Source organism: Mus musculus, chromosome 13 (assembly GCF_000001635.26).
Source record: "Mus musculus strain C57BL/6J chromosome 13, GRCm38.p6 C57BL/6J".
NCBI lineage: Eukaryota > Metazoa > Chordata > Mammalia > Rodentia > Muridae > Mus > Mus musculus.
In genome coordinates this window covers 13,111,120-13,127,128 of record NC_000079.6, presented here as the reverse complement: position 1 = coordinate 13,127,128, position 16,009 = coordinate 13,111,120, and the positions used below count along the sequence as shown (strand labels likewise).

General features: G+C 36.0%; 2 pseudogenes; one reads left to right on the top strand and one right to left on the bottom strand.

The window, feature by feature from the left end:
* On the top strand, positions 5,861–7,875 carry Gm18259 (predicted gene, 18259; annotated as a pseudogene).
* Positions 8,529–15,653, bottom strand: Gm9628 (annotated as a pseudogene).
* Between the last annotated feature and the right edge of the window lie 356 nt (positions 15,654–16,009).

Here is a 16,009-nt window from a genome sequence, read left to right as displayed (position 1 = left end):
CTAGAGTACAAGCAATGCTTTTACAGCGCTGAGGTGATAAAGAATGTTTTAAGTATGGGGGCATAAGTCATTTTAGGAGATAATGTCCAAAAATAAAGGCATAGACAGGCAACAGAATCACTCTGCTGGAATCTGTCCTCACTGTAGAAAGGGTAATCATTTTGCCAGATTATCAGGAAATAGGCCCAGATCAAGAAACATTTACAATTGAGTTAATGCAAAGGTCAGAGCAGTCTCAGCCCAGGCATCTGTGGCATTCCTTTTGGCTCTGTCATATTAACTGGCCCCTAGAAAGGTGTTTACAAGGCCTGTTCAACTCATTGCAGTTTCCTTGCATCTGCTATGCTCCAAGTTTACTAAAAGTTAGAAAGAACAAGATGTCTTTAGTTCCTCTGATGTGTACTGGGTCCAGTCCAATCTATAAGAGATCTAAACTTAAATTACTAATTGAAGAACAAAAAGGGCTTTGAAGGGTTAATGTACACTGCAGTTTATGCATTCACTCATCTCCAAGAGATTGGTTATTCCATTAATCAAAAACAAAGCTCAAACTTAAGATTTATGAAAGGTTAATGAGACTATGGAGCTTTGGGGGGCTTAAAGCCTGGCTTGCCTATTCTACCTGACATTTCAGGAAATGCATGTAGAATTATTATGTATTTGGAGGATTGTTGTTATACTATTCCTTTGTGTCTTGATGGTTGTAATAGGTTTACATTTTGTAAGTATGCTTGTAATTTTAAAGAACCAATGAAGCAATATCATTAGAAAGTTTTGCCTCAAGGAATTGCTAATAGCATTACAATATGTAATTTTTTGTTGTCTCTGCTTCAATACAAGAAGTTAAGACTTTGAATCCTTCAGTGCATATTATTCATTACATGGAGGGTACTTTATTAGCTGATCCATCTGATGGAATTTTACTACAAGCACTTGCTCTTCTTATACAACAAGCTTTAAATTTTAGGAATAGTTGTTGTTCCAGAGAAAGATTCAAAGGTATTATATTTCTCAATATTTGGGTTTCAGTTATATCCTAAACCAATTGTAGCACAGAAAATTCAAGTAAGAAAAGATAAATTACTTACTTCAATTATTTTCAAAAGTTGTTAGTAGGTATTAATTGCCTAAGACCACATCTTAAGCTTTCCACAGTAGAACTTAAACCTCTGTTTGATATTCTCAAGGGGAACGCAAATTCAAATTACCTTTGACAATTAACTGAAGAGGGACAAATAGTTTTGCAGAAAGTAGAGGAAGGTATTAGCCAACAACATTATATAGACTATGATCAATTGTTGGCTGTTTATGTTTTTGCTACTCATGTGCCCACAGCAGTTCTATGGCAAAAGGAACCAATAATGTGGATTCATCTCTTCATCTCCAAAGAAAGTATTAACACCATATTCTGAAGCTTTTGCTGTGTTAATACATAATTTTAGGATAGAGTCATGAAAGTATTTTGGAATGAATTTCTTAAGAACTTGATGAAATGTTTATTCCTTATTTCAAACAGCAAGTAAATTAGTTATTGTAGAATTAAAATTTGTCCTATTGTATGTTCAATTTTTTTGTAAAAAAAAAGACAAGTTATAATTTACCTCTATGAATGCTTTTTTTTATTTCTTATAAGTTTGCATATATAGCCAACAGAGAAAACACTAAGTGTATTTACAGATAGCGTATCTAATGGGAAGGCAGTATATGTAATTGGATCACATGTTCATTCTCTTGAGTTTTCCCTCTGCTTCACAAATAATTGAATTGCATATTGTAGCCATTGATTTTGAAATGTTGAAAAAAAATCAAGCTTTTAATTTGTATACTGATAGCATATATATATATATATATATATATATATATATATAGTTTATATATATGGTTTACAATTGCATGAAATTGTTCCCTTTTTTAGATACTAGTAATAATTTATACAAATATAGCTAAATTTAAGAAACATGTACTATTCCTAAACCTTATAGGACATTTAAGAACTCATAGTGGATTTCCTGGACAGACCCCTTAGGGCAATGCCATAGCACATTTGTATACCAGGCAGATTATAGGCCTTACAGGGATAATTGGCCAAAAAATCTCAATCTTTACATTATAAAACTAGTAATAGCTTTAGACCACAACTTGGTATTTTTAGAGAATGTATAATTCAAATTGTAAAGACTTGCCCTCACTTTCTACTTGTACCACATAATGGTGTTAATCCTCAAGGACTTATACCTAATCAATTGTTGCAAATGAATGGTACTCATATTTTGAAAAATTAAAATATGTACATGTGACTTGAAACATTTTCAGGATTTCTAATTGCAACTGCTTTAACAGGAGAAGCTACTAAAATTTTAGTCATTGCCTATGTTGTTTTTCTACATTGATTTGGTGTTCCAAATCAGACTAAAACAGATCATGGAACTGGCTATTGCAGTCAAACATTTGAAATGTTTTGTAGTAAATTTAGTATTACCCATATTACTGGTATTAGTTATTATCCTAAAGGAAAAGGCATTGTGGAACAGGTCCATGGAACTTTAAAACAGTATCTTCTTAAACAAACAAAAGAGGGGGAATTATATCCCCATAAACATTATGTAAATCATGCTTTTTATTATTAAACCTTTAAAATTTGGATGCCAAGGAACTGTCTGATGAGTGTCTATGGCACCCTACAATTAGGCATTCTTATGATTAGGTAAAATGGAAGGAGCTTATTTACATATGACATATGGCATAATCCCAATTAAGTATTTAATATGGGGAAGAGGATATGTTTGTGTTTTTTTTTCCACATGATGCTGCAAGAGCATGCTAGCTGCTAGAGTGATTGGTGTGACATGTTGATGCTGGGACAAAGAATGATGATGACCTGTGAGCTTGCTGAGTGCCCTGACAATGGTGACAGCAAAGCTGTAATTGTCATATGTTCTTCACCTACATTTGCTTGCCTATATCCCAGATTAAACAAGCTGCCTTGCTTCGAGCTTTTAGACTTTATGGCACAGAGAACATGGAGACTGTGGAAACTGACTTAGAAAATTTAATCAAAAAGAGAAGTTATAAAGACTCTTCTCTTTCCTTTAATGTGACAAGTTGTTCTGAATCAATCATGAGCTGGTCTAGAAATCAATCCAATTTTGGAAAAAATGGAAATGACAGACTTTATTTGGAAGGCTGGTTCTGGATATTCTCATAGACATATTTGGAAGGTAGTTGTAGTTCTTTATGAAGTTACATTTGCAGTGGATAAAATTGGATAGGATCTGGATTTTGAAAAACTGTTAGTGTATGTGTTTAAGCTCCTAATATTTTACTCCTTCAGCAGCAAGGACAATGTACAGCCCTCCATGAAGAATGTTACTTTGACATCAATCGTTCAGGAATAGTAAAGGTTCTATGGCTGAAGTTTGAAAAGGACTATCCAAAAGGAAAAGAGAAAAAGAACAGAATCAGGGATGGTTTGAATCCTGATTCTCTACTTCTCCATGGCTTACAACTTCAATTTCTACACTGCTTGCACAATTAATTATGATTTTATGGCTTTAAACTTTTAGACCTTGTATCTTTAATAGATTGGTTGCCTTCACACAGGAACCTCAGCTATTCACCATGGCAGTTATTGATCGCTATGAAGAAATGCATTTAGTGCATATTCATATGACCTTCCTGGTTTTGGCCTGAATGGGAAAGACTGTGCTTTTGAAGTCTGGTAGTCAGGGATAGATAAGAGTGTTCTTGAGCTCATATCAACCTAAGACAGACCTATTTCAAAAAGCTATGTTTGTCCTCCAGGATGGGTAAGAAGGGGCAATATAGACACTGACCTAAGACAGGTGTAGTCACCTGGCCACTCTTTACCCAAGAAGGGATTATGGAAAACAAGTAAATCTTGTGCGTCCTCTCCAGCTCATCTATAAAAAACAAAAGAGGGAGAATTATGCTTTTCCTCCAGCCTTGAGTAGGCTAAATAGACCTTAAGTGCTTGCCACATTTGGACCTTAACAACACAGGTGGAATCTTCTACCTTGCTGCACCTGCAGTTTCTTATACGAGTAGACTGCCTGCTGAGCTTGTTTTCCAACATAATCCAGATTGAACAAAGGATGAATCTGTGGGCTTTCCCTATATACATCCAGTGTTGAATATTAAACTTTGAGCCTTTGTCTTGGCTTCATCTTTCTCTTGCACCTTGTTCCTTTTTCATTTCCAGCAACCTTTCAGCTACCCAGCTCTCCATGATCACTGGACAGCTACAGAGACTTGAAATTCTTGTCATATAGATCTTTGACTTTTTTGGTTAGAGAACTTGGATAAATCACACCAAGGTATTTTCTCTTGTTTGTGATTATTGTTAAGTGTGTCATTTCTCTAAAATCTTTCTCAGCCTGTTTATCCTTTGAGTCGAAGAAGGCTACTGATTTGTTTGAGTTCATTTTATATCGAACTACTTTGCTGAAGTTGTTTCTCAGGTATAGGATTTCTCTGATGGAATATTTGGGGTTACTTAAATGTACTATCATATCATCTGCAAATAGTAATATTTTGACTTCTTCTTTTCCTCTTTATACCCATTTGACTTCCTTTTGTTGTCTACTTTCTCTGGTGAAGTGTTCGAGTACTATATTGATACGCAGGGGGAGAGTGGGCAGCCTTGTCTAGTCTCTCATTTTAGTTGGGTTGATTCAAGTTTCTCTCCATTTAGTTTGACGTTGGCTACTGGTTTGATGTACATTGCTTTTACTATGTTTACGTGTGTGTCCTTGAGCTCCTTATATTTTCAATTTGAATTCTGTCAAATGAGTTATCCTTATCTGATGAGAGGCTCATATGGTTTTGCTTTCCCTTTGAGTTTGTTTTTATAGTGGATTATGTTGGTAGATTTCCAAATAATGAACCATCCCTGAACCCCTAGGATGAAGCCTACTTGATCATGAGAGATGATTGTTTTGATGTGTTCTTGAATTCAGTTTGAAGGAATTTTATTGAGTATTTTTAAACCGATATTCATAAGGGAAATTGGTCTGAAGTTCTCTTTCTTTGTTGTGTCTTTGTGTGATTTTGGTATAAGCATAACTATGGCATCATAGAATGAACTGGGTAGTGTTCCCTCTGTTTCTATTTTGTGAAATAGTTTAAAGATAATTGATACTAGGTCTTCCTCGAAAGTCTGATAGAATTCTGATAGAAACCAAACTGGTCCTGGTCTTCTTTTGGTTGGAAGATTTTTAATGACTTCCTCTATTTCTTTAGGGGTTATGTGACTGTTTAGATGGCTTATCTTATCTTGATTTAACTTTGGTACCTGGTATCTGTCTAGAAAATTGTCCACTTCAACCAACCAGATGCCCCCCCCAGACCTCTCAGAGACTAAACCACCAACCAAAGGGTACACATAGATTGGCCCATGGCTCCAGCAGCAGATGTAGCAGAGGATGGCCTTATTGGTCATCAATGGGAAGAGAGGTCCTTTGTCCTGTGAAGGCTCATTAATTCAGTATAGGGTAATGCCAGAGTGGGATGCAGGTGGCAGGGGGGAGCAACCTCATAGAAGCAGGAGAAGAGGGAATGGAATTGGGGATCTGTAATGGAAACCGGGAAAGAGAATAACATTTGATATATAAATAAATAAAATACCCAATAAAAAATAACATATATGCAGAAGGACCAGTGCAGACCTATCCAGGCTCTGTGATTGCTGCTTCAGGCTCTGAGAGACCCTGTGAGTCCTGTTTAACCTATTCTGTGTGCCATACTCTCCTGTTGCCCTCCACTCTGGTTCCTAAAATCCTTCCCCTCCTTCTCTGAGGGATTCTCTGAGGTTCACCTAATGTTTGGCTGGGCACATCTTCATGAACAGAGATTAATTCTCAAGAGTGATAAGGAAAGTAAGTATGGACTGAGAAGATAGCTTGGTTAGAATTTCATTGAAAGTGTAAATCAATGAAAAACAGAGACAATACCAAAGGGTCTGAGAGAGATTTTCTGCCTAAGTGGTCTGCCAGAAAGGATATCTAAATGACATATGGAAAAACTGAAATTCGGGGCCACAGCTCAAGCAGCTGCCAGAGAAGAACAAACAGTGACATCAAAGCCCTGGAGCCATGCCTCTGAGCAACACAACCTCAGCTGGCTCAGTCCATACTGTCTGGTTCTGTCATCAGTCCAGATGCCTCAATGGAATCTACATCCTTACTAGAGGTTATAGCAGTAAAGATCATAGTGGAATGTTATCTAGGCCAGGTGTGGCACAAAGTGGCTCAGACAAGTACAACCAGGTCATCTCCCTCCAGCCTGACCAGAGTCTTCTCCCTGGTACTGTTCAGCATTAATCTCTAAAACTACATAGCTTTCTACTCCTGACCCACTCCTCATCAACTTGAATAATCGAATGATCTCACAGCAGGCAAATAATCACAACAACTCCTTCAGATAAATGATGTTCTACCAAAGCACATCAGCTATTTTCTTTTTCTGGCCTATCCTCAGCTCTGTTTTACCCCAAATTTTCTCTCAGTATCTCCAGCAATCTAGCATACAGGATAGCCTCCCTCTACTTCCAATTACTTCACCTTTATCCTTATACCAACTACTCACTAAATCCTGCCTCCCCAGGGCTACCTGCAGCTGCCCAACATATTCAGATTTCTTACTATGCACCCCAGAGAGTGTACTTACTCCATCCAACAATACCCACCTCTGTCTCTCTCTGTCTCTGTCTCTGTCTCTCTCTGTCTCTGTCTCTCTCTGTCTCTCTCTGTCTCTTTCTCCCTGTCTCTGTCTCTCTCTCTCTCTCTGTCTCTGTCTCTGTCTCTGTCTCTGTCTCTCTCTCATCTGCAGTAGCCCCCAGTATGGTCAACTGTATTTCAACAGCCTTATTCATAGCCCATGACGCCTAGCCAGGAGCATGTCTATTTGTGGTTTAGCAGCCTCAGAAACATGGTCTCCTCAGCAACCAGAGTGGGATATGTTGGTCCATATGCAAGGCCTAGGGTTCAGTATCCTCCACTGCTTTCTTTCCAAGCACTACTTGTGAGTGACCTACAAAAGCTTTGTCTAGCCCCCTTTCCAGCTGTCTGTGCTTGTCCCTCACAGACACCAGGTGGAAGTAGGACTTCTAGCAAGGACTGTATTCATGCTCAGTATGATCCTGCCAGCTCAAGAGAATTGTATAAGCCTTTCTATAGTTTCCATAGCTTCCTGGCTCTGAATAGTATCAAATATTTCAATCTCCCTTTTGCTTAAGCTGACTTCAGAGACCATGGCATTACATCTTCTCAACCAAATCTATTGACGATATAATTGAATTGGCTTATGGACAAACAGCATGCATTTATACATACATACAAATCTTTCCATACCAGTGCATGTAACTTAGTGCAAACACCAAAGTATGCATCATCAAGACCAGAAGCATGGAGACTTGTACAATCCTGACAGTGACCCCCGGCCAACACACAAAGATGCTGCAGCACTCATATCTCTTAGTTTCCAGCACCCTCTTCTGTCACTATCCCACCTTCACTGGGCAATCACCTGCCTTTTCTTATGTGATTCACTGAGCCTGGGGGTCCTTCAGTGGGTGGTGGGGGCTGTTCCCTCTTAAGCACAGTTATTATAGTACAATCACTCAATATTCCCTCCCTTGCTCTATGACTAGTTGATTTACATGGTGTGCCAGAGACAGAGTGGATTGAGGCAAGAAAACAGGAACAAGAGACACTCAGATCTGTCTCCACTGACCTGGGGGACAGCAGATGCTCTGATAGATAGGGTACTGGAAGTTTCCAATCTTCCTGAAGACATCACCTGTACAGAGGTGACACATTCTTCACCAAAGTGGCCCTGTCTGGCACCAAGATCCAGTGGTGAGCGTCATATTAACATACACATTATTTTAGTGTACATACAGATGTTTGCTGAGTATACACACTGTGAATTTTCTTTAATCTATTTTTTGATGTATCAGATTCTAGAGTTGGACTATTTCTGTTTAATGGCATTATTGGTATTCTTGCTACAGAGAGGCTGTTTCTTCAAATGCCGTCTTATGTGGAAACCCATAATGTTAACTCTACTCATCCTCTCCTAATAAAGAAGGGGTGTTTTAAACTCTCTAGTATGTATCCCTTCTAGTCACATTTTTCTGGGTCTATATAATATATGTAAGCACAATAAATCTGTGTGAAAATTGTTATTTCAATTATGTGCCACTTTGAGGTCTTTGAAAAGGTGTCGCAATGAAGAGACTTCCCACAATTCTAAAATTCCTTCTTATAAACTTCCATTACACACAAAAAAAATCTCACAGAATGGAATTGTCATCTATTTTTCAGCCTACATCCAGCACTCCACAAGTTGGCATCACCTGTCTGATGGCAGAATTGAATTGAACGAATGTTAAGTGAAGTGAATAGTGTAAGGTGCTTTTGTGTCTCTTTTTATTTTATGAAAGAGAACCATTATGTTCATGCATACCTTGAAAAGTAAAAAATTATAAGAAACTTGGAAACGATGGTTCATCAAGGATCTTCATAAAACTTTACAGAGGTGCATATATCATCACTATAAAGCATACACATCAAGTACTTGAGATAAAGGTCAACTGTAAATGTGTCAACACGCAGACAGTAAAACAATTTATAAAGAGCAAAAAAACTAACAAAGAATCAAGTTCTTTGTTAGTTGACTGTAAGGATGCCAGATCTGTCCATAAAGGGTAGTCAGTATTCTCCTCCATTCAAGGATGAACCTAATGACCAAAAGCATAGTCAGATAGTCAGACACTTAATATTACAACAAATTATATGTTGTTGTCATTTTTCATTCTAAATATTAAATTATATTTAGGGAAATAGTACTATTTTAAAAATGTTGGCCAGAAACAAGGATTTCAATAGATCTAGCACAAATAACTAAAAATCTGGCATCTAAAGCTAGATTGGAGATAAATGTATATATTTTCTTACAATAAATTAATATCAGTTAAAGTATAATATTTCATGACTAGATAGAGGACTAGGAAATTGTCACCTGAGAGTAGATTTGTGTATCCAAGGGACAATGAAAGCATTATTGACAGTTTTCTCAATAGGTGGTAGACAGACCAGGGGTGAATGGGATTAGAGAGAATAAAATAATCAGGATATGTCAGTTTGCTTAGAAAAGTTACTTTCCAAACGATTGTGAAGAACAGCTTCATTTTATGTCCATCATTGTAATGCAGCTGCATGTAAGATGGAATGTCTACGTTGTGTTCATGAGAAGTGCTATGTATCAAAATTCCTCATTTACTACAGAAGTCAGATCATTTATGATGGAGTAAAGTGGAAGGCAGGTAGAGAGCTAAGCTTGCTGAGCATCATCAGGATAGTCTCTAGAAGTTCTCTGTTTAGGGTCCTGATGGCATTGGATCTTATTAAAATTGCATCAGGGGCACCTTTCATACAGTGGAGTTCAGTCTCTCGGTGGTACAGCAGTTTATTCCAGGAATTCAATATGCTGACTATAATTTTCAGGAAGTCTTCAAGCTATTCATCATAGAGGAGCAACGATATTGAGATAAATGAAATAAACAAGAATTTGTTACATGTTTTGAATTAGAAAGGATGAACTAACACAACTACTCATGTGGATAAAAGTGATATACAACTGTAAATTTTAACCATTCACTTATATTTTGCCAGAATGAAACAACTTATATAAAGAACTACTTTTTTTGTAATGGTCTAGAATACTTATCATATTCTGCTGTCCACATGAAATTCTACCACCTGCTCTGCATGTAAAATTTACATACTTGGCTATTTTGCTTGTTCACAGGCATCTGAGGCTTTGCTTGTGACTCAGAAAGACAGATACCTCCAGCCCAAATTATAAATCATTTAACTCAGATTAACCATTCTAGTAAACTAGATTGATCATAACCATACTAAATTATGATAACTAGGTTATTTTAGAATAACAATAGAAAGATATATTGAAGGCAACCTGTAGTGATAGATGTTCTAGCAGAACCATCTATTTGTTAGCATGTACAGGAGAAGAACAATGGTACAAATAGCTTTAATAACATCAAATGATGATGGCATAGAGGTTGCTGGGAGCTTGATGCCATGGGACTAAGAATGAAGGCTTGAGTTGGATAAATAACAGATACCCATTCTTACTAGTCATGGAAAAGGACCACTTACATTAATCTTTTAAATCCTCACTTTTATTAACTCAGATTGCTTTTAGGAGGAATTTTTTTCAGTGATATTAAAAATAATAATAATACTCTGTGAACTGCCTAGTCCTGGAGTAGGTCACTAAAAACATTTACAAATATTCCCTTTTTTCTTTAACCGTTTTCCTTCCCCTGTTCTTATTATTTTCAAAATGACATCAAATTAATTCATTAGGAGATAAGTTATGGCATTGAATCACAAGAAAAAGATCATAAAAATTATAAATGCAGTTGCTGGGATATGTAGACCTCATAACAAGTGAGGGTGTAGAAACTTTACATATAAATATAAGACTAATTTGTACAGAAAAAGCCTCAGTAGAAAGTACAAAAGTCAGAAAAATCAGAAGCAGGAGAGTTGTGAGAATTAAGAATAGTCTGTGTGAGGGCCAGTAATGGGAATTTCACCAGTGGGGAGACATAAGTGATAGATGATGAAGACAATTGTGGTTCCATGTCTTAGGAAAAGACAGATGTTTTTGTGGTTTTTTGGTTTTGTTTTTGTTTTTTATCCAGGCATAGCCAACTAAGTTAATAAATAATTATTTATTACATAATAATAAATAATATGCAAATAATAAGAAATTTTTGGGTCACGTCTGGAATTTTATGATTCTCCTACAATATTTTTTAACATTTAGTTTAGCTTATAATTCATCACCTACCTCACATATTTTTTTTCTTTAATTACTCACTCTTATCCCATTCTTCTGCATGTTTAATTTTAGTGTTTATAAGAACCTAAGAAATGGCAAAAGCAAGGTGTCCCTTCAGTTATTTAGGTGAAAACCCTGGCCCGAGGACTCACTGAGATCTTTCTGGCTTCCTCTAAGGTTTCTGGAACGCTGAGGGAAAATGTGTGGCAGCTGTAGAGAGTCTCAATCATGTGCTTATGGTTCTTGAGAAAATCCAATACCTAAAAATGGGAAAATAGAAACTGAGTTAGTTCCAATTTGGGGATTGAGGAAATAAATCCATGATGAGCATATGGATTAATTCAATAGCTCTGTAATTTTTTCTTTTTACACATGAGCACTACATAAAATCTGAAATGAGGAAATTTGAAAAGCTACCCTTTTACCTATATTTTCCTATTAAATTTGTAATCTCAACTTGGTATTCATCAAATTATTTTTAACTTCTCAGCCTTTTTCCCTCTTTACTATGCTCTCTTATTCTCATACCTCAGTAATTTTTGTTTGGTGGGAAAAAGCTGAAAATATTAAAATTATAAATATAAAATGTTTCAAAGAAAATCTGTTTAGGAAATGATACCAATGCCATAGTTTCTATTTAGCTGTATTTATTAATCTTTATTTTGTGTTTGTATAAACTGAAATGCTTCTAGGTATTATAAAATTATAGATATTACTTTTACTAACATTGAACACTTACAACTTGTACCATACTAAGTTAAACATAACATTTGAATAGAATTTTATTAACAGTAAGTATAAATTTATTAATCTTTATTAATAATTAGATAAGAAATACTTATCCATAAAATAATAAAAAATCAATTAAAAACATAAAATAGAAATTAATGTTTATGTACCCATCAATACATAAACACACAAATATATTAATTTAAATATGGTATTTAAAATACATTTGATGTAATATTCATAAAAGCTATTTTGTGAAAGTTTAATGGATTACTAAGAATGTTCAGAATTAAAGGGGATCAGTCAATAATGAGGAATAAAAAATTCTGAGGAGCTGGGTGGTTGTGGTACACACCTATAATTCTAGCATTTTGGAGGCAGAGGAATCCAGATTTCTGTGAGTTTGAGGCTAGCCTGGTTTACAGTGTAAGTTCCAGTACAGCCATAATTACACAGAGAAATCCTATGTAGAAAAAAAAAAATCTCAGGATTAAAAAGACAATATAAACACACATTTATGTCAAATACAGACATTCTTGGGATGCTGTTATACTCATTTTCTCTTGCCATTACTGATCTTGAACACATAATATATTACCACCAGTTAGAGAAAAATCTAGTTTCAGTTCTAAACCAACCCTCCAACAAAAGATACTATGGCTTCTGAGCCCTATCAACAATGACTTCTAGCAGTTGAGAGTTCACAAAAGGCCATTAGCTTAGTGTCCTCTCCTTGTCTGACATGGGGTCCTATTTATGTTTGTAGTCCCTGTGCACATGCATTACAATGCAGTTAAATTTTATAGGAAAGCAGCAGTACACCACAAGAGAAGGGACACTGGAGCATGAGTCCTGATGAGGATGCCTGGGAGATAAGACTTCCACCCTACTGTAATTCTTACACATGATTCCTGAGACTTTATAGTCTAATCACATTAAAGTTCCTATGTTTTCCTTTCCTTTTATTTTCTGCTTTTCTTTTCTCTCCTCTTCTCTTCTTTCCCTTATCATCAATCAGATATCTTAAAGATTTATTAGATTGCCCCCCTCTCATTCTCTTTTCTAAGTATGGTTTTCTTTAACTTCTGGAGGAATAGTCTTGAAAATTGTTGTAGGGTTCTCCTCATTCAAATTACAGTCCAAATCATAGTATGAAGATTCTGGGTTGTTATTTGTTTGGTTCTTTGCTTTCTTGTTTTTTGGCTGGTTGGTTTTGAAGAAGATAAAAATCAGTGAGATACTTACAATTTTTCTGAACATATTTGAGGAGAAGACATCAGAGAACTGTAACAGCATGAGGGGATAAAAGGAAAATTGTGAGTGAGCATAGGATGAGAGTGTGCCTACTGAAAATGCAGAGATGCATTCTCTGGCTCCCTTATCTCCTCACTAACGATGCCTGGCTTCAAACTGATAACATACAGCCACTGGAAAGTGACAAACCATGTTCCTTCTAAACCGGCCCTCTTTCTAATAAGCATCCCCTACAAAACTTTGACACAATGACCCCTGGTATTTAGGAGTTTCTAAGAGGCTTTATATTATTTTTATATTTCCTTACTGGCACCAGTACAATTTGTATTTGTTCTTTGCATTCTATGCAAGTCACTATACTACACTTCTCTTCTATGGGATGTCTGCCAATTGAAGACACCAATAGAGACCATTCTCCTGCAAATAACGTAAGGAAATCAAAACTCTCTCTGAGATATAACTATTGGGTTTTATGCTACACTTGTCAATTTAAGGAGAATTTATTTTAAGGAAAATATCATGTTACTGGAGGAAAATCATGTCTAAGTCATTGAATTCTTTTAAAGTCTTTGTAATCTCACAAAATTGTGCCGTTCTCCTTGTCCTATTTTTCAGTAGCATGTGCTTTCTTTTTTTCTATGAAACTTGTATTGTCAGAAATATACTAGATCTCTTCTGAAATATACTAGAATCATTGGCTGAAGACATCAGAAATAAGTGAGATACTTACAAATATCATGCGCATTTCTATAGTGAGAGCCATGGTGTCATTTGACAGTTTGATGGCTTGATCAAACAAGTCTTTGAGGTATGCCTCACCATAGTCATCCTCATTGTGGTGAATGGAAGCAGAAGTCACACCCTCCCACTAGAGTACGTTTGACATCAACAACATTGGAAGTATTCCTATTGTATAGAAACACAAGTTACATTGGATTACCTATCTCAGGTTATCAGTGGTATTCTTCTTTAGTTATCAAAAAAAATATTTTTCCATTGCCTGCTACCATCGGGTCTGTCACTGTACAGATGTGGTAGTGAATATACAATTTCTAATAAAAAACTTCAATTAAATAATTACATTCATACAAGTTACTAAACTTGAAGACATTATCTGGCTGTGGATTATCAGAACTTATTCTGAAATTTTGGTTCTTAAATTAATGAGTGTTTTTAAGTCATTCTCTGGAGACAGATTAGTATATTGGAAATTTATGCTGATCTTAAGTAGTCACCTTCTCCCAGACACTCTTGTTACTGAATAGGCAATATTTGCCTCATAGCAAGGACAGCAGCACACTACCATTTCAACTTCATTCCTAGCAAGAATATAGACATGCTTGCCTGTTGTTCAATACTGAGGGTGAAGAGACTTTTGTCATGGAAAGGATTATGTAACCTGGCTTTGCCTGGTCACAATAATACACACATTCATTTGCCATTCTACCAAAATATTCAGATTATTTTCTACTGAATTTGAGCTTTACAATAACCTTGTAGGCAGACTGGGCCAGTGTAATACAATTAAGCTATATTAACAAAAGAGGACACTTATGAGATTAAGTGACTTTCCTTAAGTGCTATTCTTAGGTGGTGTAGGAAGAAAAAAGCCAGCACTATAGACTTTGTACTCCACAGTGGGATGTCTTAACCATATTGGACTTTCATATAGATTAGGGTAACAGAAATGATGCCCATAATCAAATATAAGTATCACTAGGCATTGTTATTTGTAAAGTCCAATCTTTACTTGTGATCACATGACTCAGTAGATTATATGTTTGTCGACTTCCATTGCTCTATCAAAATCTTCCTTTCTTTTTTATAATGATTTTGATGTTGGTTTCATCATTAATTCTATTTCACAGATAGATAAAAACAAAACTGTAACATATCAATAATTTATACACTCAGCAGGATGGACCAGCAAATGTCTCAGCATGCAAAATCCATTCACCACTAGTGATAGAAATCTGAAAAAAATGTTCTCCTGCATTAAATTTTTAATGAATGTAATTTGAAAAATTGAAAAGGTGTTACACATAATTGGTACAAAATTACCAAAGCAATATAGATCCACATCTTCTCTCAATGTCTATTATGTTTCCAGAATTGGAGATAAGTTTAAAATTACTCAAGTCATGTAACTCATAGCAGATTCCCAGAAACAATAGCATAGTACTTCCTTCTAAGGTATTTATATATTGAAGCTATCAACTTCTGTGTTATCATTACAGTCAAATATCAGTATCTACTTTTAGAGATGGATCAGTATTGACCACACACATTGATGGTCTCTACCATTATACTCAGGTACTATTCCGCTTTTTCCTTAGGTCAACTAAGATGATGAATATTGTCTCTAGACATCACTGTCAATCTCCAGGATAAGAAGGCTTCTTTTTCAAAACCACAGATATAAGAGCCTACTGTGCAGTTGCTTTCTTCTAGAGTAAAACTTAGAAAGTACTTCTCAGTAACATCTGGCCTTCCTTTTGTGAGTTAGGCATAAATAAAGGTCCATTCACTTCATGTGTAAGAATAATATCACCAAAGAAGCAAGTTGTCCGAACAAAGTTTTCAACATAGTGCATTGTTTAAGCTTACTTAGAAGAAAGAGGGTCAGAATTACTTAGAGAATGATGGATGAGTCAAAGACAGCAGCATCTCTAATGAGTCCAGCCACGGCTAGCCTACTGATTCTGGAAATCTGCTTCACAGTAGTTCTGCTTTAATTTCCCACCTCTACATATTGCAGTGTACCATGCCCAAGGCCACAAGCTGCTATGAGGCAGGAGGAAGTAGACACCTGCAGTCGCAATGATGGCTCCATATTTCGTTGGCCTCAATGATGTCAAAAGCACCATAACAACTGGGACTAAGGTAGTCTCTTCTCCATCATTTGGCTTATTTCAAGTCTAAGAGCAGGTTCCGAATTAAATTATGAATAAACAGTCATCTCTACACCATGAAGATTGGTCAGAATTTCATGACCTAGGAAAACAGTCAGGACTTTCCTTTTGCTCTCAAGTACTTTGGTGACCACTTCTGAAATATTTACTGAATCTTGGATAAGATAACTTTAAATTAATTCTGAGCATTAAAACACAAGGTCACAGTTATAGTCACACAGCAT